General features: G+C 40.8%; 1 non-coding gene across 1 annotated transcript; it reads left to right on the forward strand.

The window, feature by feature from the left end:
* The first annotated feature begins 12,762 nt into the window (after positions 1–12,762).
* Positions 12,763–12,834, forward strand: Trnae-uuc. Its single transcript has one exon. It is a non-coding gene; the product is annotated as a tRNA-Glu (tRNA).
* The last annotated feature ends 12,357 nt before the right edge of the window (positions 12,835–25,191 follow it).

Genomic DNA, 25,191 nt, shown 5'->3' on the forward strand with positions numbered 1-25,191 from the left:
GCCTCTCCAGGGAAAAGAATCGTAAGACCACTCTTCCGGTCCCCTAGGACTTATCGGCACGGAATTTATGAGAACTTTTAGTGACCACTGGTTTAACACAAGTATAAAACCCCCGGTATTCCGTAGGAACCCCCCGAAAAAAAAATGAAAAACTTGCCATTAAGTCTTCTTTAATGGGTACTTGTCGCCACTATTAATCCGCATTGCACTACCTTTTACAATCATCGCTACATGATCACTGTGGACTTTTGGTGACCACATGCATAACACATTAAAATCCCCGAATCCCCCTGGGCACCCATCTCGGTGGGGAAGACCATTTATAAGGACTAGGCGGAGCAGCCGCGGGGGGGCTCCTCAACCCCAAGGCGGCGAAGCCGCCCCACAACGAGGAACTGGCGTAGGCGAGGGGGAGCTTCAGCAACCCCCGGGCGGCGTAGCCGCCCCGATGTTCAAGCGGCGCAACCGCTGTGGACTCCCCCCACCTCTGGGCGGCGAAGCCGCCCCTTAAACGAATGACGGTGAAACAGTTCCGAAATGCCCTCGCCCTCTGGCACACTAAACCCCCAGGCGGCGAAGCCGCCCTTCAGCGAGGAACGGCGAAGCCGTTCCGAGGAATGAGTGGGGCACCTCCCTACCCCCTGGCCGGCGAAGCCGGCCCCTAGCCGTGTTGAGATTATTCGAACTTCAAAAGTCTTCGAACGACCACAAATGTAGACGGCGAAGCCGGAACCGGGGTTTTAAGGGGCGGAGCCCCTTAACGAGCGCGCGGAGCGTGCGAGTGGCTCTTATATGTACAACTACCTGAATTTATTACTCAGCATCTTTAAGTGCGATTTTGGAGTTCATTTGTCGAAGATGAATTTGTCTCAGTTCTATCAATGTATTTCGGGTAAGAAGCGTCGAAGTTGTTTTGCTGATGACGTTTAGTAGTCTATGCTGGCCATCTTCAGATCAGGTCGGAGTGAAGTCTGAGTGAATCAGACCTGACCTGAAGATGTGGCCAGCATAGCCCACGAAACGTCATCTTGAGAACAACTTAGAACAGCTTACTCGAAATATATGGAGAGAACTCCAATCCTTCGTTGCGAAAGCCTCGAGCAGAAATGACTTTGCCTCAACCATGGTTTTTTAGTGTAGTGTAAAGCGTTTAGTGTAGAAGTTCTGACTGATAATTATAAAAAAACTGTTCCAATTCTGAACAACTCTATACATATTCTCCCATGACTTTCGAATTTCGAATGTAGCCTTCGCCATTAAAAAGGGTTGATTTCTGAAATCCTGACGCCCACGTAACGGAAGTGAAAATCACATCAGCTTGGGTTGAAAGGGATTGGAAGGATTGCTGGTGAATTGAACGTCATTGCACGGAATTTTTTCTCCGGCTGTTTGTAAGCTTTTAACGACGCACATAAATTTTTTTGGGCGGCGTGTTGCTCTCGTGCAGAGCACATTACCAAGTCGTGGTCTCACCAGAAGGGAATCCAAACAGTGTTGGGTTGGGAGATTCACCCTTGACTGCTTTTTAATTTAGAACGTCTCCCTGTAAACAGTGCAGACTTTTCGTTCAGAACGAGCCATTTTTATTCTTCGTTAATGCCTCTGAGGAAGTTTTTTCTATCTTCAGCCATGACACCATCTTCACGCGTTTCCAGATGGCCAGACGTTGCATTTTAAGCATTGGCTGCTGATATATTTTTAATAGCAAATTTGATGAGTAATTTCTTCCTGTGATATGAGTGGAATAATTCGTGGACAGCAAAGAGTATGGTGTAAATATCACTGAACTCAAAAAATGAAATGGTCATCTCGCTGCACTGTGCTCGGGATCTTTTGAAGCCAGTGCGAAGCTGCAATAGTCCGGTAACTCCCAATGCAGCGAACTACCATGTATTTTAAATGGCCAAATGACCAAAACTTGGATTGAATTGGGGAGCGGGTGTAACCATACCATTGTTATATTTCAGATGGTAAAAATGCGATTGTGATTTTTACTTCTATCGTTACCTTTGTCCAATCGTTGGAAAAATATAAATAGCCTCAAATAATTATAGACGTGGCATTGTTACTAAATCGTTCAATGTTTTTTCGAAAAAATTTTAACGAATGATGCATTCCTAATTTATGATGCATAATCAGCTTGCCGAAGAATCTGCTCATGATTATCCCGAAACCTGTAGGCAGAGGCAAAAAAATGAATTAGCCCTGAGTTCTCCATACTCATAATTGATTTTTTTAGTAGAAGTTACGAACAACGCCACTCTTGTTTCATCTATTCATTCATTTCCTTGCAGCCTTTCATCGGTGCCTGGCCCATTCGGCCTTTGCTATTCTGCGTCATTCCCCTTTCAACTCCCTTATTCTCAGCTCTAAATTAACTCTAAATCTTTTTACTAAAGTTTAATAAAGATATAACTTTATTCCACTTAGAAACAATTACAGCATTCCCTTTACAAAATCAGTTGAATATATAGGTACTCCATATGAACCTGTTTTTGGACTATCATCATACATTGTTTCACAGAACTGGTGCTATCGATAAATGATAAAAATTTTCTTTAATTAAATTCAGTGATTATTTTTATTTTGTTATCATTTTTGCATCTAGTTAGTATACACACACAGAAAACTACCACACATGATCACTAACTTACTTTCAGAAACACACAGTAATGACACACACACACAAAATACCTTAAATTGAGAACCTTTCTCAGTAAAAACTTCCTAGAAGCGCTTTAGCCATTTTTTGACATCAGGTGTGAATCCCCATCTTTTCTCCTTATTTTTCATATTGCTTGGCAAAATAAAAAATAATTTTGGCCCCAAGTATCGATGTGATTGGCGAACATTTTCAGTCGTTGTTCCAGGTATATCAAAGTTAGTCCTTATTCTGATGTGATAAGTTTTTCATCGAGTCTTTTGAATCCTATCTATATACAGCCCTTGTGGTGACTGACTGACTGATGGATACAAATTCCCGACCACTTCTAGAAGTGCTGGAGAGCTGAAATTTGGCTGGCGTGCGGGGAACCCGAAATGATCCGGAGGAAAAATCCGAAAACAGGAAGTTTCCGCCACGTGTCGTCGCAAGGACGACAAAATGGCCGAAATCGCGCTTTTTCCGGGGACCGTATTTCGGTTTTTATTTTACTGCGTGCAAACCGTGCGTGCCACACGGATTGTCAATGCATTTTTTGAAAGCTGGTAAATGTAGTAACGTAATTATGTTATGTTATAAGTTTCTTTTTAAGACATTTACTGCCAAAATGGCGTCCAAAAATTGGTTTTTCGAAAAATATTTCATAACTTCCGCTCCCTTAGTCGTAATTACAGGTGTAGGATATTGAAAATTATTATTATATATGCTCATAACATAGTCTACGAAATGTAGGTAACGTTCTTCTTTCATCGTCCTTGGTTACTGAGAATAAAATTAAAATATTCCGAAAATCACCGAAAATTACGATTTTCAAAAGATTAACACAAGGTTTTGTCAATTTTAACTCAACCGATTTCTTTCAAACTTTGTTGTTACATACAGCTATGCATTGTCTTTCAGAAAACATAAACATTTTAATAATAATTTAATGGATTTAACCACGAAAAAATAAAAATGGCGGGCACTGCTAACATTTTTCAGGGACTGGTTTGCTTTTTATTGTATTACTTTCGAAATATGGATGTCATAGGGCACAATTCTTTTAGACATGACAGTAAATGAATGTGACCATATAGTACCGTCATCTTTTAACCCCCCGAAACCCCCTAAAAAATTAAAATTAGCATATAAGTAGCCTTGTCGGGTACCTTTCGTCACAATTCCGCCGCTTTTCCAATCCTTACCACTCATCGCTACGGAATTGATGTGGACGATTGATGACCGCTGGCAGTAAAAACCTATAAACCCCCGGTAAACCCACATACACCCCCCCCCCAAAAAAATAAAATTTTCAAATAAGTCTACTTTTTCGGTACTTTTCGTGACTATTCCACCGCCCCCAACGACTCATCCCCCCGAAATTTATGTGAATGGATGGTGACCGCCAGGAGTACACACATTTAAACCCCCGGTATCCCCGTGAAATCCCCCCCAAATGTAAAATGTGTCATTTAGTCTCCTATTTAGGAACTTCTCGCAAACATTACGCCGCACTACCCGTCCCCTCTGAGCTCTAGATCCGGAATATTTGGTGAGGGCGAGCCACCGTAAACCATACGGGAAAAAATACCAGAACACCCCCGATTACCTCCTGGAACATCGCCGAAAAAAAAAAACAAATTTAAACTCGCCTTTCCGAATAGTTTTCGACACAATTTAACCGGTGCCCCTACCACTTATTAAAACCCCCGATAACCCCGTGAAACCTCCCAAAAAATTTCTAATAAATAGCCTCTCCAGGGAAAAGAATCGTAAGACCACTCTTCCGGTCCCCTAGGACTTATCGGCACGGAATTTATGAGAACTTTTAGTGACCACTGGTTTAACACAAGTATAAAACCCCCGGTATTCCGTAGGAACCCCCCGAAAAAAAAATGAAAAACTTGCCATTAAGTCTTCTTTAATGGGTACTTGTCGCCACTATTAATCCGCATTGCACTACCTTTTACAATCATCGCTACATGATCACTGTGGACTTTTGGTGACCACATGCATAACACATTAAAATCCCCGAATCCCCCTGGGCACCCATCTCGGTGGGGAAGACCATTTATAAGGACTAGGCGGAGCAGCCGCGGGGGGGCTCCTCAACCCCAAGGCGGCGAAGCCGCCCCACAACGAGGAACTGGCGTAGGCGAGGGGGAGCTTCAGCAACCCCCGGGCGGCGTAGCCGCCCCGATGTTCAAGCGGCGCAACCGCTGTGGACTCCCCCCACCTCTGGGCGGCGAAGCCGCCCCTTAAACGAATGACGGTGAAACAGTTCCGAAATGCCCTCGCCCTCTGGCACACTAAACCCCCAGGCGGCGAAGCCGCCCTTCAGCGAGGAACGGCGAAGCCGTTCCGAGGAATGAGTGGGGCACCTCCCTACCCCCTGGCCGGCGAAGCCGGCCCCTAGCCGTGTTGAGATTATTCGAACTTCAAAAGTCTTCGAACGACCACAAATGTAGACGGCGAAGCCGGAACCGGGGTTTTAAGGGGCGGAGCCCCTTAACGAGCGCGCGGAGCGTGCGAGTGATACTATTATATAGCTCAAAGGGCTTTATAATTGAAATGGTAACTTAATTTTCGGTGTTTTTTCTCTGAGATTACGTGTTCAAATTATAGCCTTTCTCCCATAGCGAGGGACACGATTTTAGTCCCGAAAATTGAGAATTATCTTATTCTCGCTATCGGCACGTGCACAGTAATATCAGTTTTGCCTAAATAATCCGAATTGATAATTGGGTAACATTTGAATAATTGTCGAGGAATTTATCAATTGGGTACAAGTCCTTGATGAAAATCTTAATTCGTTATTCTTTCAAACTTCGTTCTTTTTATTTTAAAGGGAATGTTACGCAACAATGCACCTTCTCTTGTTATTGAAATAGGATTTCCGAGTACTGAATTCAGCTCCTTGCGTGTCCATTTCCATGAAGTAGTCGATCAGGAGAAAGTTTAAACGGTCTCTTCGTTTCAGGCCAAGGGTGTACCACGAGGTGCATTCGAATCAGGCTGACGTTACTAGTCTCGCAATAGATGTATCGAAGAGAATTACGAGAGCGTTCGGATAGCAAAGGGGTGGACTGATCATGTGATCGCAACTGGCATGTAGCAACAGTAGATGGCAAGCGAAACAGCTCTCTGAGGAATCTTATTCTCAAGACTTAGGGTGAATGCCAATATTCGTGGTTTACCAATCGGTATCAAGCTTCCATAAATGCGGCGGGTCTAAGATCTGAAGGACATGGAATGGGCGATAAGATATACTTACCCCTTTTTGCCCTATTTTACCTGAAATGACTGCTTTGTTTTCCAATAAGCCCTCAAATTCAATCACATATTGAGTGATTTTTTCCCAGTAAAGGACTTAAATGAATTAGCCTAAGGTTTCCAAACCGGTTCAGGATCTGCATGTAGTAGGCCGACATTTCGTTGGCTATCCCATCATCTTCAGGGCTGATGATGAGCCATGAATCACTAATTGGTGATGAGAAATATGTGGTAAGAAACTTCATCAACCTCGAAGATGTTAAGATGTTGTTCCATTTCTTAAAATTTGGCGTTCTTCTCTCCATATATCCCGTGTGGATTTCCAATGCAATGATTAATGAGAACTAAGAAAATTCTTTGAAGTAGTAAATTTACGGAAAAGCTCTTGTCCCCTAACGTTGGCTCAACAGTCATTAGCGACTGTAGATCAAGTCATATACAGTGGAACTTGGTTATAACGACATCGGCTGTAACATCAACTCGGGTTTAACGTCATATTTTATACAGACCAGCCAAAATTGAACATTTTATGTTGTACGAAAACCCGTTTATATCGTCAACAAATATTGCGACGCTCGGATATAGCGTCAAAAATTTTGCTGTTCTTAGGTTGCAAAAGTGGTAGTGTGATTATATTATGTCCCAAAGTTCATAGAAACCATGTGTAGAAACATCAAAAGCCAAAACAGGTCACAAGCTGGACGTTGAGCAGGTGACGGGATGCAACTCTTTTGTGTAATTGGTGTCTGGAGGGAGCGGGGGCTGTCCCGAATATCTGGGTCTTATCTGTTCCCACCCCTACATCCTACAAGGTCACTGACACTGGCACACTGTATTGTATTGTTTGTTTCGTTAGTTACGGTAGATCATCAGTCACATCACTACCTTCCTCCGTGTGAGCATCGCGTATGTTGACAGTTGTTTTATACGTTTGTTTGTGCAATGTCAAGTTGCGGTGTCACTCAGATTTAAGGCTGCTTTTTTTATAACGTCACTCTGATATAATGTTAAAAATCTTCTGGTCCCTTTGATGACGTTATAACCAAGTTCAACTGTATTCGGTTCTTTTACCATACACATATTTCTTCTTATCGCCAATTTTGTTGAGAGATCGTAATTTGCACAACCGGGAAAATGCACACTCGTTCGATTCTTGGAATTTAGATCGCGCATGATTTCTTGGTAATTGATTATGAAAGCTACCGGGATGTTTGAACATGATAATGGTACGGGTTCCAGAAAAATTCAAGGTAAAAAAAGGCCTTCAGTGATCAAAGAAGTGAAGCAGGGAAAGATGAAAGCTCGGCGATGAGTGTAAACTAATTGTTGGTGGGGTTCTGAAGTTATCTGAAGCGTTGGAAAACAATTGTCATTACATCTACGAGGTACCGTGCAAGCTACCACCAGGGTGTATGGCGCGGGGTGATTCCACACCTGGCATGCAGCACTCATCCTAGCCGTAAACTGAAATGCGCTCGCTTGCCACAGACAAGCTAATGACAACGACATCTATATTCTAACGGTTCTGCAGGATTTATATCCAACCTAATCCTTGTGATCGTTTTTACCGCAATAAATCAGGCTCTCTAAAAATATCTTGAACATCAGGCGAAAAGTATTCTTTCAATTTGCAATACTTGCAATTTCCGCAAAAGATTTAATCTCTAAAAATTCCCTTCGATAGGTTAGACTTTCTCATTCTAAATTCCTAATTAATTTAGTTTCATTGCTATGTTTTATCTTAGCAAAATTTAACAACTCTCTCTACTCGCCTCTGTGTTCTATCTACATCCGAAACCTTTCCTTTTTCAATCACCCATCAGGTTACATCAAGCAAAAGTGTTTGTGAGGAAAAATTCGAAAAATCAAAAAATATAAGTTTTCTACATCTACAAATTACCCTGCGAGCCACCTCTAGGGTGTTTGGCAGGGGGTGATCAATCACCAGCATGCAGCATGCATTTGGACTCCCACATGCACACCACACCGTCCAAGAAACGTCCCGTATAATAACAAACTATACTACTATATGCTGTTAGAAATAGAATATAGAATAGAAATTCAGAAACATGCAGTAAGTTTTACATAGGTTAGTAGGCCACACTACAAGTCATGCAATCTATTTACGCGTTCTATTGCTGCCGTTATAATCTCTTATTGGTCGTGGAAAAAATGACATTCGGAATCTGTCTGTTCTGCAATCTATCTCTCTTATTTTATTTATATGATCTGATCTTCCGTAGTACGTTGGCGTCCGCAAGATATGGTTAACTTCGTCAGAAAAGACACTGCTCTTGAATTTATCTAAAAGGTTTAGTCTATTTTTCAATCTACGGTCCGACAGAGATTCCCATCCGAGTTTATGTAAGAGGTCAGTTACACTAACAAGACTATCGTAACGACCTTTCACATACCTGGCAGCTCTTCTTTGCACGCGTTCTAACTCTGTTATTAAGCCTTTTTCATGAGGGTCCCAAACACTGGCAGCGTATTCCAAATGTGGTCTAACGAGGGAAAAGTAGCTAATTTCTCTCACTTTGTCGTCGCACTTTCCTAATATTCTTTTAACAAAACCCATTTTACGATTAGCTTGACCGGTTATTTCTCGAATATGTTTATTCCACGATAGATCATTATTGAGTCTAACCCCTAGATATTTCACAGATTCAACTGCCTTTAACTGCGTGCCCCGAATGACATAGTTACGCTGTAGGGAGTTATTCTTCTTCCAGAAATTCATTACGACGCATTTTTCCAAATTTAATTCTAACTGCCAAGCATCGCACCAAGCTTGGATAGCAGCAAGGTCATTCGTTAGTTCATCTATATCTTTGCTGGAACGGATTTCTCTGTAAACTACAGCGTCGTCTGCAAATAATCGTAACTTACTCTGCACTACTTCGCCAATGTCGTTTATATAAAGAAGGAATAGGAGTGGGCCAATGACACTACCCTGAGGAACGCCAGAAGTGACTCTAACCTCATTGGAGACTGCACCGTCTAATACTACTCTTTGGACGCGGTCGCTCAAAAATTCTCTAATCCAGGAAATGACATCTTCGTCTAGACCATAAGATTTCAGTTTTATTATTAACTTTCCGTGGGGTACTTTATCAAATGCCTTTTTGAAATCAAGAAAAATCGCGTCTACTGGAATGTTGTCTTCCCCGGAGACTAAAATATCGTGGGCGAAAAGCGCTAACTGAGTTTCGCACGATCTGCTTTTCCTGAATCCATGTTGATTTCCCATTAATAAGTTTTGCGCGTCTAGGTGTTTCATTACCGAGCTGACTACGATGTGTTCAAGGACTTTGCAAGAGATGGACGTTAAAGATATCGGCCTGTAATTAGATGGCTGTTCCTTGTCTCCACTTTTAAATATAGGCGTTACATTAGCGATTTTCCAGTCATTAGGTACTTCGTGTTGCTTGATGGATTTACTGAATATTATCTGCAAGTAGGGGGCAAGTTCTGAGGCTAGTTCTTTATATACGCGAGAAGGGATTTCGTCTGGACCAGGTGATTTATTTGGACTAAGCGATTTCAATATATTTTCTATTCCGAGCGTACTAATGTCAATAGCTGGCATCTTATGTAGACAGGGATTGTCATCGGTCTCGGGTGAGTTTTCGGAAGGCTCCGTGAACACGCTCTTAAAGTAGAAATTTAATAAATTGGCTTTATCGTAACTGCTTGTCAACACATCTCCATTGTCGTTTCTCAGCGAACATACGGTAGATCGTTTACCTTGAACTTCCCTAACATATGACCAAAATGCTTTTGGGTTATCCTGTAACTGCTCTACTAGTGTTTTTCTTTTAAAATTCGTGAACGCATTCCTGAACGCTTCCTTTGTGGCAGCTTTAGTCATCCTATATTTTTTAATTATTAGCTCGCGTTCATTAGCGGATAAATCCGTGCTGACTTTTTTCATTTTAGCATGACACGCTCTCTGTCGCCTCAATGATTTTCTCACTTCCGCGTCGTACCATCTCGGTTCGCTGCCTTCTTTTACTATTTTACTAGGGATGTAGCTATTTATTCCCGAAGTTACGAGCGAAAGAAAAGCTTTCCAAGTATTCTCTACATTTAACTTTAATACTGATTCTTGAAACTCGGGGAAAGCATTTTTCATATGACTCTTAAACCCATCAAAATTAGCTCTTTTAAAAATGAAAACTTTACGCTCTTTTTTAAAGTTTACAGCGGTATTTAGAGAAAACTTTGCAGTTACTACCCTATGGTCACTTATTCCTTCGACAGTGCCAACGTTTATTACCTGATGTGGTATATTTGTCGCTAATAAATCAAGAATATTTTCTCCTCTGTTTGGTGCGGATGCTATTTGAAACAATGAATTAGATGTGACAGTGTGTAATAAAGCCTCGCAGATCACTTTATCCCTCCCACCAGGAATGAAGCTATAAGTCTCCCAATCTATAGAAGGTACGTTGAAATCTCCACCCACAATCAAGTTTCTTTCAGGATACTTGGATGCTACGCTGTTTATTTGATTTTGAAAATCCAACATTGACGTTATATCTGAGTTAGGTGGTCTGTAATACGAACATAATAAAATAGTTTTGAATTTTGGACATTTAATTAAACACCACACAGATTCAACGCTGGTCTCAGTTACGGTTATCGCTTGGCTGACGATTGAATTCTTTACAGCTATAAAAACTCCGCCCCCAACTCGATTAATTCTATCTTTCCGATAAACAGTGAACGATTTTGGGAAGATCTCATTGTCTGAATCATCATCTGTTAGCCAACTTTCTGTTCCAAAAATGACGTTACACTTCGTACTATGAATTAAATGGTGGAATTCGGGAATCTTATTTCTTAAACTACGGCAATTAACCACAGCCACGATTAAAACTTCGGAAGTAGTAATATTGCGATTCGGGAATAATTCTGATTTGCTTTTGTCGAATAGACTATTCACAGGCTCTATACCGCTGATAAATGGAAATGCATGTCTTATTGACACACTATCAAAATGACTTGAGCCTTGACTGCCTTTGAACGTGTTGCTCGACTGACGCTTCTCGTGCTTAAATGTAATACCTGAAACGCTGATTTTTCTCTCTACTTCTCTATTCTCATTTCTGGAAGAATCTTTGTCTGTGAAAAGTTTTGAACTTACCCCTTTATTTTTCAACCCACTAATATATCTACACTCTGCCCTACTCTCTACTCTAAAAAAGACCTACAGTGCTCAAATATGCTACTCGCTACACGACTAGCCGACTCGGCCGTGTAATGGACTCCCGAACGGTTCAGAGGGATCCGACACGATCGGATTGCCGGCCTAAGGTCCACGAAGGAGGCTCCGATGTCCGTGCAGAAACGACGCAGCCTCTGGTTTATGCCTCAACTGCAAGTTATTCTGTTTTCACTTTAACCATGTTCAAAACCTTTCGCCAAAACAAAACGAAAAAAAATATTTTATGATAACATTGTATATTGATGCGAAACATAGGCGAAATTATTAGCACTGAAGAGGTTTCTGGCAGAGGAGAAGAACGTTGGTCGTTACTACAATTGATGTGGGACACCCAAAATAACTTCAATAACATATTTTCATTTGTACAAACTTATCGCGTCTCCATCAGCATAGTAATACCCTGCGAGCCACCACTAGCCTCCCCCCTTACAACATGTTTTGCATGTCCTAGCTTCATGGGCTGCCTTCACAAATTGTTAACAAATTTTGCTTTTGCATAAATGTGGAAGTGAGGAATATGCGAATGCTGGATTTTTGGGGACAGAGCGTTTGTGGCGCCTTCTCTCGCTTGAATGGTGACATTTAATAGATCCACGCTTTTTGGATGTATGTCTTCGAAATTAACTTGATCGGCTGGGTATTGGTATAAATTGGTCTCATTCCGATAATAAAAAAAGCTGTTTTATTTTTTTTAAGTATGTTGGGTCCAAACCTTCATAATCAGAAAGGGAAAAGCTACAATTTTAGGGCAAGGATCAAAATACGAAAAATCAGCGATATTTCACAAGTTCATCCGTCATTAATTTCTCTCCATTACGTAAATATTCTAGACGACGTTAGCTGCTGCATGCTGGTGATTGATCACCCCCTGCCAAACACCCTAGAGGTGGCTCGCAGGGTATTATGTAGATGTAGAAGTATTGTTGAGAGTGAAAGAGCGTACCCTCCGTCTATTTCATCCATTAAAACGATATTGTAAGTGTTTTATTTCCCTTTTTAAGCAACTTAAGGACCCAATACTCGAAAACATGTGACACAAACATGTTCCCACCCCCCTCCCAAACCCGCTTGATGAACTCAAGCGACAATCGACTCTTTATATATAGATGTAGGGGGTTTGGCAGGGCGTGACCAATCACCAGCATGCAGCAGGATCCACTTCTGACCCCGCCCATTTCCTTTCCTACCATTTTTAATGAAAGAAATGGGTAATGCGTTTTTGTCAGATATTAGCTGCTGGCATGTGGATTAACGTGGTTCCCACTGTCAAGTAATCCCGAGGGTTGACGCGCGACGTTTCCTGTTATCAGTGAAGTCTTATTTGCGCTGCCCCCGCTTATCGATGTGCAGTAGATGGGTGAATGAAATACGTCAGCGGGAATCCACGACTATTGGATTCATCGCTCGCAAACAGCTGTCATTGGGACTCTGGGGTAGGCATGCGTCATGCGGAATCAAAGGAGGAAGAACACGAGGACGGAGGGGTCGCTGAGGTCCGCGGCAGGTGCTTTGCCTTATTGTGAGTCACGGGCGGGAGCGACCTTCGTTCCCCTCTCTGCTTTACCTCTTGCCAACGAATGCCGAGTGATTTCCTTACGCACACGGCAACTCGTAAGCCTCCCATGTGGTCTAGTGGCTAGGATATCTGGCTTTCACCCAGAAGGCCCGGGTTCGATTCCCGGCATGGGAACGTTTTTTGTCGACGGATTAAAATCCGCGTAGGCCTCAAACAGTACTACGCGAGAGCTACTAATTCTAATCTTGTATGAATCCATTTAGCGCTGGGTTTAATCTTTCAAAGTATGGAATTTGTCGATTAAATTATTTAAAACTCTATTTAATATTAACTTGAATTACTTTAGTCCTTTTATAAAATTATTTTAATCCTAAAACGGTTATACGCAAGGACCACACATTATAATCTTGCCAAAATCCATTTAGCATTGAGTTTAATCTGCTATAGTTTCAAAATATGAAATTTGCCATTTAAATTATTTTAGTTCATTAACAACCGACACGAAACTGTCATTTGGAGCACTGAAATTGGTGTGCCAAATAATTTCCGCGGAACCGTTAGAGAGCTGGATCGAAGCGCTTATGTTATTTTACGAATGGCTCTGTAGGTAGGATATTAGGCACATACCCGATAAAACTCGGAATTGAGTCCGTATAATATTTTTCCACGGTTAAAATTTAGAAAGTCCTTCAGTAACTCTACGCTAGGGAGGGGCACAAAATCTATACGCTGTGGATTGTGTGCAGAAAAAGTTACTGAGGACTCATATTATTTTTCTTTGTCGCATAAAATTTACGTTAAGTTTTATAAATTCTGTTGTTATTTGTGTGCTCAATTGGATGTTACACCGCTCCTTTCCCTACCTATCCTTTAGAATATATTTCTACGTATACATTTAACCTGCAAGCCACCTATAGAGATGTTTGGCAGGGGGTGAGCCGTCACCAACATCCACCATGCACAACACCATCCATGTGGATTAAATTTATTTACTTCCACGATCATGCTCTAAGCAACATAAACGACACAAATAACACATACGCTATGTGTTATTTTTCTATATCCTACTATTGAAGGCAATCTTTCTATGAGCCTAAAACGTTCTGTCAGAAATACTAGGAAAATTCAGAAACATGCTTTCAGGATATACATAAATTACTAAGCTACAATACAAGTCAACTTGCCTATTTCTACGTGATAAGTGTAATCAGTATCCTATGAAACGGAGGGCATATAAAAAAATTTACCATCAACAAAATTCACGAATTCATGTTTAACTATGTGGTATTCAATTTTAAGGTCTCTTGAATGAATATCTATTACTTATATCACTTCTCTTTTAAATAAAGCGACCCGGGTTTCGATGAATAATTATCAGGAGTAAATTATTAGCTTTTAATCTCATTAAGTTAATGATAATAATTGAGGGGGTGAGGAGTGAGGTGGAGTTCAAGTGATTTTTTTTTCTAAGCATAGTTAGGCACAGAAATGAGGTAATGATAACAAACGAGATCAACGAGGTAGTGTATTTGATATTCACTCGATGTCAGCACAGAACAGAGACTCAATCGTGTCCCTCGGTCACCAAGTTTTTGTATATTTCTTCTATCAGTTCCTGCATCTCTGTTTTGAAATAAATCACTCATACCCCAATGTTTCTCACCCCTTCAATTTAATAATTATTTAAAGAATTAAATAGCTAATAATTTACGCCTGATGGTTATGATTATTAATCAAAACCTGGGTCGCTTCATTGAAACCTTTGTGGTGTATGCCCATTTATGTTATGGGCACGAGATTTCGTCCTTTACGGACACCACTTCTCCGCTGAATATATCCCGTTCCCCGCACTGAAGGGGAATCTAGTTTGAGCGACCGAGTCCCAATCCACGGTTATGCGGATGCGGTTATTCCGCTACTATTTGTAGCTACAAAATGTGGTAGCTGTACCTATTACGGTTGACGGAAATTTTTATAATTAAGATCAGACAATTATTTGGCAAAAATGTCCAGTTCGCAGGGAGAAGGCATGGTTCTGAGGGTCAGACTGCAAAGTGTCAAAAGAGAAGTGGTATGGGTAATAGATATTTATCCAAGAAACTGACCATAAACACTTTGTGGGGACATAACTGCGAGTAATATGTCAACAGCAAGAATAACAATTAATGCGCCGCACATCCGCTCCGCCCACGAGACGGGATTCGCCTTTCGGCGAGGTCCTCCGAGGGTTTCATTCCGAGAGATGACAGAAATTTCCCGCGGCGCGCGTCTCTTCCGTCGCATCGCCAATGATGTGTGTTTGCTCGAGGGAGGATATATACCCTGCAGCCATGTGTGAGCTTGAACAGGGAACACGTGGGCCGCACTAAATCTTCGCGACGACCCATCTTCGGGCCAGTTGGCACCGAGCGTGTGGGAGGCATGGGAAGACTTCCTGGATCGGAATTGGATTCCTCATGTCCCATTAAAGAAATCCAAAGTGATAGCAACTGCTATTACTAGGTTCTTGATAGATTTGGGGAGTAACTGAGTTACCGGTAGCGATTACATTTCATTTACTTTTTTCTTATGAAATCGTTTCTGGCTTGTCGTGGTGGAAATGCGAGACACCACGATAAAATATATTCAACAAATGGTAGTTTCCACAATTTAGTACATAGCTCCACTCCGTGTAATGGTTTCTGCACTCTGTGTTATTTTAAATGTATTGACCAACGACAATTCTTTTGATTTACGTATGAAGAATACCTTGGAAATGGCATAAGAGTGTCGAAACCATGATAGGGAGTGGAGTTAAATAGAAAAGTGTGTAAATTACTATTTTTGTATATATTTTACCATGGATAATTTTGGATTGTTATCGCTATTTTTTTTAAAAATTCTCATGTTTAATTAATTTCTTGCTCAAAATTTTATGAAAGTAATCGTTACTTTTCGCCGCTTACCTTACCGGAGCACGTAGTTCAAAAAGCCCCACCACCTTGCGAACTATTGTATGCCCTCGCGCATAACTTTGCCAAGTGGCGATAATGAGCACTAAAGTCGCAGTCCTAACGATTGTAGGATATGAGAACCTATAATGTTATCAAAGGGGCCTTTCAAGTATTACCTAAGACTATTTATATCATTTCTGACTCACTACACCAACTACGTTATAAATTCAAATTACCGTAATTTTTTTTACAGCAATTAGAGTTTTTAAACGCGATAATTGAATATGCATTGACATTTGGCCCCAGAAACCACATTTTTCTATCAGATTGTGTTTTTTACCTTTGTGTCCTGAATTTACTAAATGGTTTTTAAAGGAGAATGTCTTAACCAAAGAAGAATTAATCTGTAATTGAAGTATGAAGTACTCGTGCCTTTTGGTCCAGGGGAATTTTTTATTGCGATAATTAATGTGACTTTCACCGTCGTTCACGAGTCAGGATTGAAATATTACACACCTTCCCTTAACTTTCCGAGCTTACGTGGCTCTCGCTTCCTGATATCCGATGACAAATCCGCGGTTCATTACGCCTTATTTGCGCCACGCACGTCGCTGCTGTCCGTAGAAATTATAATCATTCCTCTCAGGATACAAGCGTTCACGCTTTCTCGATTTTCACGTGAGGCGCTTCGAGTGTTCGCTAGCTATTATCCTCGGCCGCTCTTCGGAAAATCGTGCTAATTTATACCGTTGGCCAGGCAGAGTGCGGCCTCGCATGCGTGGAGACAGACTCTTCAGCGTCGCCTTGCATGCCATATGTGGATATTGCGTGCGCAATTGGAGTGGAAACAATTTATTTTATTTTCATTTCCCTCATTAGTAAGAATTCTTTTCATTTATATTTGTATTGAATTCTAGAATGACCTATAATTCTAGAAATCACCCTCAGCTTTAAGGACAAGGCAGAGCGGAATAAGATCGCAGACTTCCTTTGCGAACTAGTTTAATAAACTCTTCTTGGGTTCTCCACTGACGAGTCAAATTTTCCATGGCCGACTCGCACATCGTCTTCAGGGAATACGGATGATTTTTATTTTTGTATCATACCGATTTTCATTTTATGTACACGTAGATACAAATTTCTGAAGAAAGGAAAGTTTGAATGCTTTCAAATGTTAATATGTATCTCTTTTTTTTCGATTGACTTGGCTACCATCCTCAGGAAGGTGAAAAGATAATACACCGGTACAAAAATTTGCTAAATTAAAGCTCAAAAAATGTTCCATTCGAAGCTTATTCAAAGCTTATTACCTGTTATACTTCGTGAAACACAAAGGTAATGGTAATAAAATCACTCATTACATAAAATAATCAGGTTACATTCACTTACTGCTCTGGTGTTGTTTTTGTCGTTCGCGGTGAAATGTATTTCGGTATCTCAATACTCCGGCATCAATTTTTAAAAATTGATAACCATAATCCAATTTAACGTATTAAGTGGAATCACCATATTTTGTTGGAGAATGTTATAGCTTGCCTTAAGTTATAATCCACTCCGATTTCGCTTTTCGCCATCGGTCCGTCGCATAGCCATTATCTCAGCGTTCAAGAGATTACAAATCTTATCTTGGATATCTTCAAATGTTTCCTCGAAAAAATAACCATTTTTGAAGGTTCTTAAGACTGTGCGTGTCAAACATACGTGCCATGAATAACTTACTCCATTTCATGAAAATGGAATTTGCCTGTATTCGACGTAATTCCTGTGCAACGATGTGTTCTTCGTCCTAATATCTGTTACATTTATTTATAGTCTTCAATTTTCATGGTATTATATGAGCTAACAATTCTATGTTGAGGTATATACCTTAAGATTTTCATGCCTTTTGTTTAAATATGCGCACTTATTTCCGCTTCAAAACATTGACGTCTGTTTGAGAAAACTTCACTCTTTAGATGAACGAACTTGATAATGTCGCCGTTTTAAACCATTTACTGCAGTATTAGATCTCAATTTTATGTCATTTTGTGTCGTTTGATTCCATTAGTTTCCTGAGTTATGAAAATATTCATGTACAAGTAAGTGTGCGAATTGGGTATTGTGTCTGTTGTTCGAGTCACAACTCAAACACAAGGTTAGATTCAGCATAAAACCATGTAAGAAGGTGAAAAAGAAAGGAATTAAAACTGGGAAAATAATAGCGTATTATCCCAATCATGAAAAATCTATCTCCCAACTCTAAAACATGCAATAATACCCAAGTTTAGTTTTCAATACTGACTCGTAGGTTAGCAAATACTACAGAAACTGGGTTTACCTTTATTTTTTCCCTGGGAAATTTGCAAAGATAGAGGAAAAAGGATACAGGAGTAAGTACATCAGGATTGGAATTGCGTTTGCAAAGGAGGTGTTCATGGACAGGAAGAGCTCATGAGTGGGTCGTTATGTAGGCGTTTGAGATGTGGGTGTGGAGAATAATGGACAAGATGAAGTGGATGGAGAGATGAAAGAACGACGAAATGCTGGACATGGTGGGTGAGGAGAGGCAGCTTGTTGATGAGATATGGAGAAGGCAAAAGATATAGATGGAGGGAGTACTTAGCGGGGTGGGGATGTTGAAAACAGGGTTAGAGGGAAGAATGTTAGGTAAACAAGGTATAGGATATGGAATTGCTGATAGGTGATAGAATTGAATTTTTAGATATAATGAAAGGGAGTAGGCCTTATTGTGAATTGAAGAGGAAAGTCCATGAAGACTGCCAGAATGCTACTAAAATACTCCAAACCTACCTTAATTAGTAGAAAAGTTAAATAATAACTGTCTGTTTTTAGTACCACACAGGGAAAAAATCTTAGGATTGATTTGGTGTAGCTCATCACTCTTAGCAGCTCACTTTTTCATATTTACGTATTGCTTCTTTTTTAAGATCCTATTAAGTAGTACTCTATAATTAAGCCGAGATCTTAATTTAAAAACCTTTCCGCCTTCCCCCCTTCGTCGATTATTTCATCAGACTGTCATGCTTCATAATGAGGTCAATTTTTGTCGTACCTACTTCTCCTTCAGGTGGTGTTCGGGTTCGTGTGGCGGCTAGTGTTGGCCTCCCATCCCGTGGGCCCTGGTTAAAATCCAGGCAGTGGCAGAGATTTTTCAGAGACTGCACGAATCCTGCTTGAATGCCTTGTGGAGGGCACTTCAAGTGCAGTGCTCCGTCCGTCGGATGGGATATTAAGCCGAGATCCCAAATGCGCGTTTCATTAAAAGTAGGCCAATGCCGACGCCGGATTTCTCTCCGCCCTTTTCTCCCTGTCTTCCCTTACGGCGCAAATGACATTGGCTGTCGGTCGCCTCCTCCAAATGTCATTGATCTTACTTCTCCAGCTGCTCAAATGATTTCTTTTTCTTCCTCTTTCCTCAGCAATTCCTCATTACTCTCTCCGTCGTTCCACTTGATCTTCAACTTTTTTAAATCGACACTTAGTGTGTTATCTGCTGGCCATTTACTGATGTACCTACCTTCTGCCGTTAGTATATATTCCCCCTTCTCTCTTATCTAAATGGATTTCATTGTTTCCCATTCCCCATGCATACCTGATTATCTCCCTATAATCTTCTCCTTCAACATGCAATTGCATCACATGAGCAACGAAGTCTTTTTTTCCTTATCCAACTCGATTCCCCGCGTGGCTCCGACTGTAGCTTTAACTTCCGATTGTGGAACATTATGGAATTACCTTGACAGGTGGAACGGAACCCTTAGGACGGGCTCGCGGGGTACACTCCTGGGGCAGGGACTGTAAGCGTTAGCTTTTCTCCTCTACCACCAGAAGGGGAAGGACGGGAAGGATCAAGGAAAGGAGGCGCCGCCGCGATGAGAGCCCGACGACGCCTCCAGGGGAAGGACGGGGAAGGAAGGGAGAGGACGAGGAATCCTGCTCCGTCACAAGGCGGGCAGGTCCTACCATCAGCGAAACCAAGCATACGCTATTAATATTCTACCAATTATAGTAGATTTTCCTATGAGGAAGAAAAATCTATCGATCGAATCGGTAGATTGAATTACCTTGACAGGGCGAATCTTATGAATTTTATTGATACGGCGTTTTTAAAGATGGGAAGGATATTGATTTTTTTTCACGAATGATCTTAGATTTTCCCGGCGTATCAGGTGCAGAAAGGATCCTCGGGTTCTCCACCGGGTAATTGGCTGCATATCTCCCGTCATTTCGAATAACAATCTGTTCTTCATCCTCAAGGAATCTTCTGAAGGTAATTTCCTGAGGATGAAGAACAAGTCTTTCTTCTAAACGTCGGGAGACATGTAGCCAATTACCCGGTGGTTTACCCGTGAATCCTTTATAGTTTTTCACGCATTACCCGCCATCAAGTACTCTGCCATGTGTCTATAATGTCAGAAATCAGGGTGATTGTAGGCTGTCAGATAGTCTGAAAAATGCACGTAGAAGTAGAAGTCTTCATTACCTTCACTATTTGCTCGGATCATGGTGTTGTACATTCCTTTAACTTCTGAAATTGCATGAGAAGTGCGGGGTTCGATTCCCTCTTCTTCCCGGGGATAGTATACACTAGTGATGGGTCGATCATGAACGATTCGATCAAAAAGATTGAATCACTAGGTGAATCAAATGACTCATGATTCATTTCGTTAAACAAGTCGATCATCAATCATCAATCACTCCGACTTCCGGTTTCATATCAATCATCTCGGTTTCCGGTTTATTTCAAAATTTGGAACGATCGATGCTTGATCTCTTTTCCTCAGGGCAGAAATAGTTGTGAGAAAATTAAATACTATGTTATGAAGAACTGAATACTTGTGTAATCTTTTTCTTAAATGTTTTCCAGCAGTTATCAGTATTAATGACACCAATACACGTAAAAGGAAAATATTACGAAGATGACTCGTAAGATGACTCCTGTAGGAGAACGTTAAGAAGTAGAAGTTAAAGCTGGTTACATTTTATTGTGCCGTTCATAAAATTATCCTGCAGATCAGATTCATGCATAGTGTGTGGTGTATTTTGTGTTATATTTTGATCAACTATAGTTAGAAATTATTTTATAAGTGTTAAGAAACTGTGACAGTTTTGCCTTCCCAAATATTTTCATGACACTACTTCCTTCATTTTTGCAATCTAATTTACTTATCTAGGAATTCACAATCAAAATAGTATATGAAATGAAAATAAGGATAGCAATCAGCGTTACCAATGCTCTTCGCAGATGAGGCAATATTTATTCGATTATTCAAAGTGATTTATTACATCCATTGATTGAGTCTTTTCGATCTTGATTCCTTTTGAGTCTTTTCAATCATGACTCCTTTGAGTCTTTTCAATCATGACTCCTTTGAGTCTTTTCGATCTTGATTCCTTTGAGTCTTTTCGATCTTGATTCATTTGAGTCTTTTCGATCATAGTGCTTGAATCAATTGATTGAATCACTTATGTGACTCGAGTCAAAATGATTGAATCACTAAAATGATCGACTTTGCCCATCACTAGTATACACTGCGTCAATGTTTCCCTGTTCTCATTGAATTAGACGTGTCTGTGTTAAACCATACCGGTACCCCTCACTACCATAGCAACAAGCCATGTTAGGAAGTGTTCATATTTTATCTAATGAAAAGTTGCTTTAGATCTGTTAGAAGTTAAGAAAATGTAAAAAAATTAGAGCGGCCCGATGGCTTGGATTATTATGAATTGACCGGAGCTCAACGTTTACTTCTTTCTTCTGTCTGCATGCGCTTTGAACTCGTTGAGTTATAATCACTTCACTCGATAGGAAATCCACGGCAAACTGCAAATCTCTAAATATCTATGCAGCTTCATACGGCTGTGTGGTGATAATGATTTCGGAACCAGCTAAATGCATTGTAAAGCGTATTGAAGACCCATGGGCCCATGTATTTTTAAATGGAAAACGCGGATAGTTCGTATGTTTGCAAATTGTTTTTTGAAGTGTATGAAATGCCGCACTTACGCACAGCGATCTACCGTCTAATTCACAGGCCAATCCGAAATAAATGATAGTAAAACACATATTACCATAGGCAATATTTTTTCATTATTTATTCAAATATATCCAGTGGAAATATTGCAATGTTTCATTTGACTAATATTAAGAACTTCAACCACATCCTGACGTATATAATACCAACTGTCATACTCAGTTTTTCATTAGCTTTTCATGCACTATTTTGGCTTCTCTCGGAAACGGGATATCGTCATTGGTGTCAGAAGTAGACCGTGTCAAAGTCGGTATTGAAATCAGCATAATCGATATTGTAGTCCACTAATTAACATTGGAAAAATCGGCAATCGAGCCAGCCTCCTCAAAATTTTCTCCCCTCCCATCCGCCTCCGTGATTGGCTTTAGGTACGATTAAAGACGAAAAACTCGCTATTAACTCCTTGTTTGCGACATTCGATTCTGGCTGATGATGTAGGGACGATACGAACGCCTAAATCCTGCCAAATACCATGAATAAATAATTCCGTTCGTGTCAGTTAAACGATAAAATTTTCTCCCTCATTTATCGTCATCTCAAATTCCTTTCGCTGTAATTGCGTTCTCAAAGAGCAGCGGCTCGGCAGTGCGTAGTTCCTCACATTTAATTTCATGCATTAAGGTAGATACCATGATATCAGCGTGGTCATTGACGGTTTCTTCCCCTTCCTCCAGATCATCCACATGGGATATCACGCGTCGTAATTCCTTTTCCCGGAAACGAAGCCCGTCTTGACTAACCGAAGACTTCGTATTACGAAATTATTCTTGTTCTGGATGTTAATCCAAGGACATCTAAACAACTCCTTTGCGGAATCGATGATGTATTCATGTGATTGTCCTTATCGTTTATTAATGCAGATGCTCAAATTTTGTGAGGGAAAGAAGTGGTTGATAAATACTAAAACTGATACCAGTCGAGATATCAGTTGACAACCTCATGTTATTTTCGCGGTCGTAAATTAGCTTATCCGTCATCTCAGGGCGGCTCTTGAATGGTCCATAAATATTTTTGTGATGATTCGCCGTTTTAATTGGCCCTGGGGTCGTGGGATTTTGTTGCACAGAGGAATTATGTGGAACGGGGTAATTTTAGTCGCTTCGCTGGGAGCTTCCTTCATTACGGGAGATGAGTATAATTAAGGATCGTAGATTATGGGAGGGGAAGATGCAAGCGCATTTGAGATAAACCTCCCAGAAGAATCAAATGCTTTGAAGTCGGCGAGACTTAGTGGACGTTTAGTTCATCTAGCATGATGGATTACACATTTGTGCTTCAACTCGCCTATTCTTCGAAAAAAAAGCTTTCATACTGTACTTGCAATTTGAAAATGTTGATTTATAAGTCACTGAAATCGATGGGATAAAAGTTGAGAGATTGTACTTAATTTATTTTTCCTGAAAGTATTTACGGCAGAGGATTTTTACCTTTCCTTTGTAGCGTAAACAGAGGGACAAATTTTGGAGAAGAACGCTAGCTGGGCAGAGAGAAACGGGAATAACCGTGTTGGTCTTTGCACGGAATCCTCAATAAATCGATCTTTTGAGGATATGTACCCAATGGAGAGGCAGGGAATTTTAAATAATATTCACTTATTAAAGTTGTCAAAACTTTCGCGGTCCATGTATTGCCAATTAATAAAACTTTTGGATTAATCCGCGTCTTGTGGCTTCAAAATCTATGTTTCTTGCCCTCTGCTGGGGACCTCTTCAGGACTAGTAGTCATGACATATTAGTCCTGAAGAGGTTCCCGGCATAGGGTAAGAAACGTTGACTTTGAATCCACAAGACGCGGGTTAACCCAGAGGTTTCATTAATTGACAACATTCTTTTCGCTAATTTTTCCCATGTTCGTCAATGTGTTTACCCTCGCATCGAGGCCTGCTGGTGCGGAATTGTGTTGAAGCAACTGTGACAAATTCATACAGTCGCAAAGTTGCAAAATAGCCTCGAAAATTTCTGCTGAAACGCGAAAAACATGTAGGTGACCAGTGCCATTCCTTCGGATCACCCGACTTCACGTTTCGACCAATGTCATCATAGCATGAAATTGGTGGACGCAGCATCTGTCGGAACTCCTTCAAATTAGCAAGACTCACACATTTGCGAATTTTATTTTGCTTACATGCTATGAAACTGTTTTAGACGTATTTCCGTCTTTAAAATTTATGCTGCCTCGACGCTGTTAGAAGCTTTGCTCGTTCAAACTTAAGAGAAGGAAGGAAGAGGGTGACCACAATTGGTCCAGTGTGTAGAGCATCTTTATTATTCTTGGTTATAAGATTTACACGATGAAATAAATTTACTTCAATTGCGAACGGTTTTTTTACGATTGGTGAGTCCATATGAGGTCACTGGTAAACAAAGCCTGTCGTCAATGAGGTATTTATTATAGTCTTTAAAAACACTTATTTTACCCAATGCACTCAGATTTCTAGAGTTAGCTATTTAGATTTTAGATTTTTAGTTATTTTCAGTAGCTTTTGCCGCTTGAACAATTGCTGGATGAATCCGAACTTTGATAGCTTAAACTAAACCCCCCTTTTGCAATACCTTGCCCAAACACCTCCATTTTTAGCCCTTAAACGAAAACAATTCCTCAATGCCAACATAAAAACACTTTCTTGCATTATTTGAGACTTCTATCTGACTTGAAATTCATAGAACTACGGCATAAGCGGATACTGTCATAGTTACGTACGAGCATAATGATGAAGTGTTGGAGGACCTTAGACCACTACATTTCCAGATCCGATAAATTAAGAGAAATATTTTAACGATCGGATATGTTTGGGAATTCCTTTTTTCCTCGCACGATTAAGGACCACAATAAACTCTAGGCGTAATTTCGTTTGAGCATTTCCTTTTATATGTTAACGGCTGGTGTCCTAGCACCCCAGCCACGAGCTTTCAGGAGGGCTTGCGGGCACCTAAATAGATATCAGTGTTACCTTGGGAAGTATTAACGAAGTATCCAGATGTATTATAGTGTAGTGGATCAGCAGACCAAAGATATTTTCCCTTTACTGGAAGTCCATGAGGGGAGGGAAGACGGCCGGAATGCTTCCTGAAGTTCCATGTAAACCTACCTTAATCGGTGGAGTACTCTAATAAATAAATAATAATATTAGTTATTTCTTTGCCTCTCACGTTTACCCCTTCCCTCCTTCCTACACCTACGCGAAAACTTTTGATAGCATTCCGTTATTTCGCTCTTGACACCCGCTTATCGAGAAATCGTTCACCTTAGAGGGAATGCCGTCGAGGTCTTCATCCGATTTCGATGTAGTCTGTTAATTTTTTTCAGCGAGAGTGTTTTTTTCTTCCATTTTGCTTAGCTAAGGCTTTTCCTCCAATGTAGCTAACTCATCCATCTCTCTTTCCTCATAACTATGAGCATTATGAGCTCGCGCGTGTATTGCCGTCGCGGAACCATCGCCCCCGAGATGACCGCGAGGGGGCGGTGGTGGGTGTGATTGTATGTGGGGGCGGAGTGCTGGGTGTGGGCGGGGGTGGAGAGGAGGGTAGCCCGCTATGCGGCCCCGAATCGCAGCCGGCAGGTC

This window comes from Ischnura elegans, chromosome 5 (genome assembly GCF_921293095.1).
Source record: "Ischnura elegans chromosome 5, ioIscEleg1.1, whole genome shotgun sequence".
NCBI classification, from domain to species: domain Eukaryota; kingdom Metazoa; phylum Arthropoda; class Insecta; order Odonata; family Coenagrionidae; genus Ischnura; species Ischnura elegans.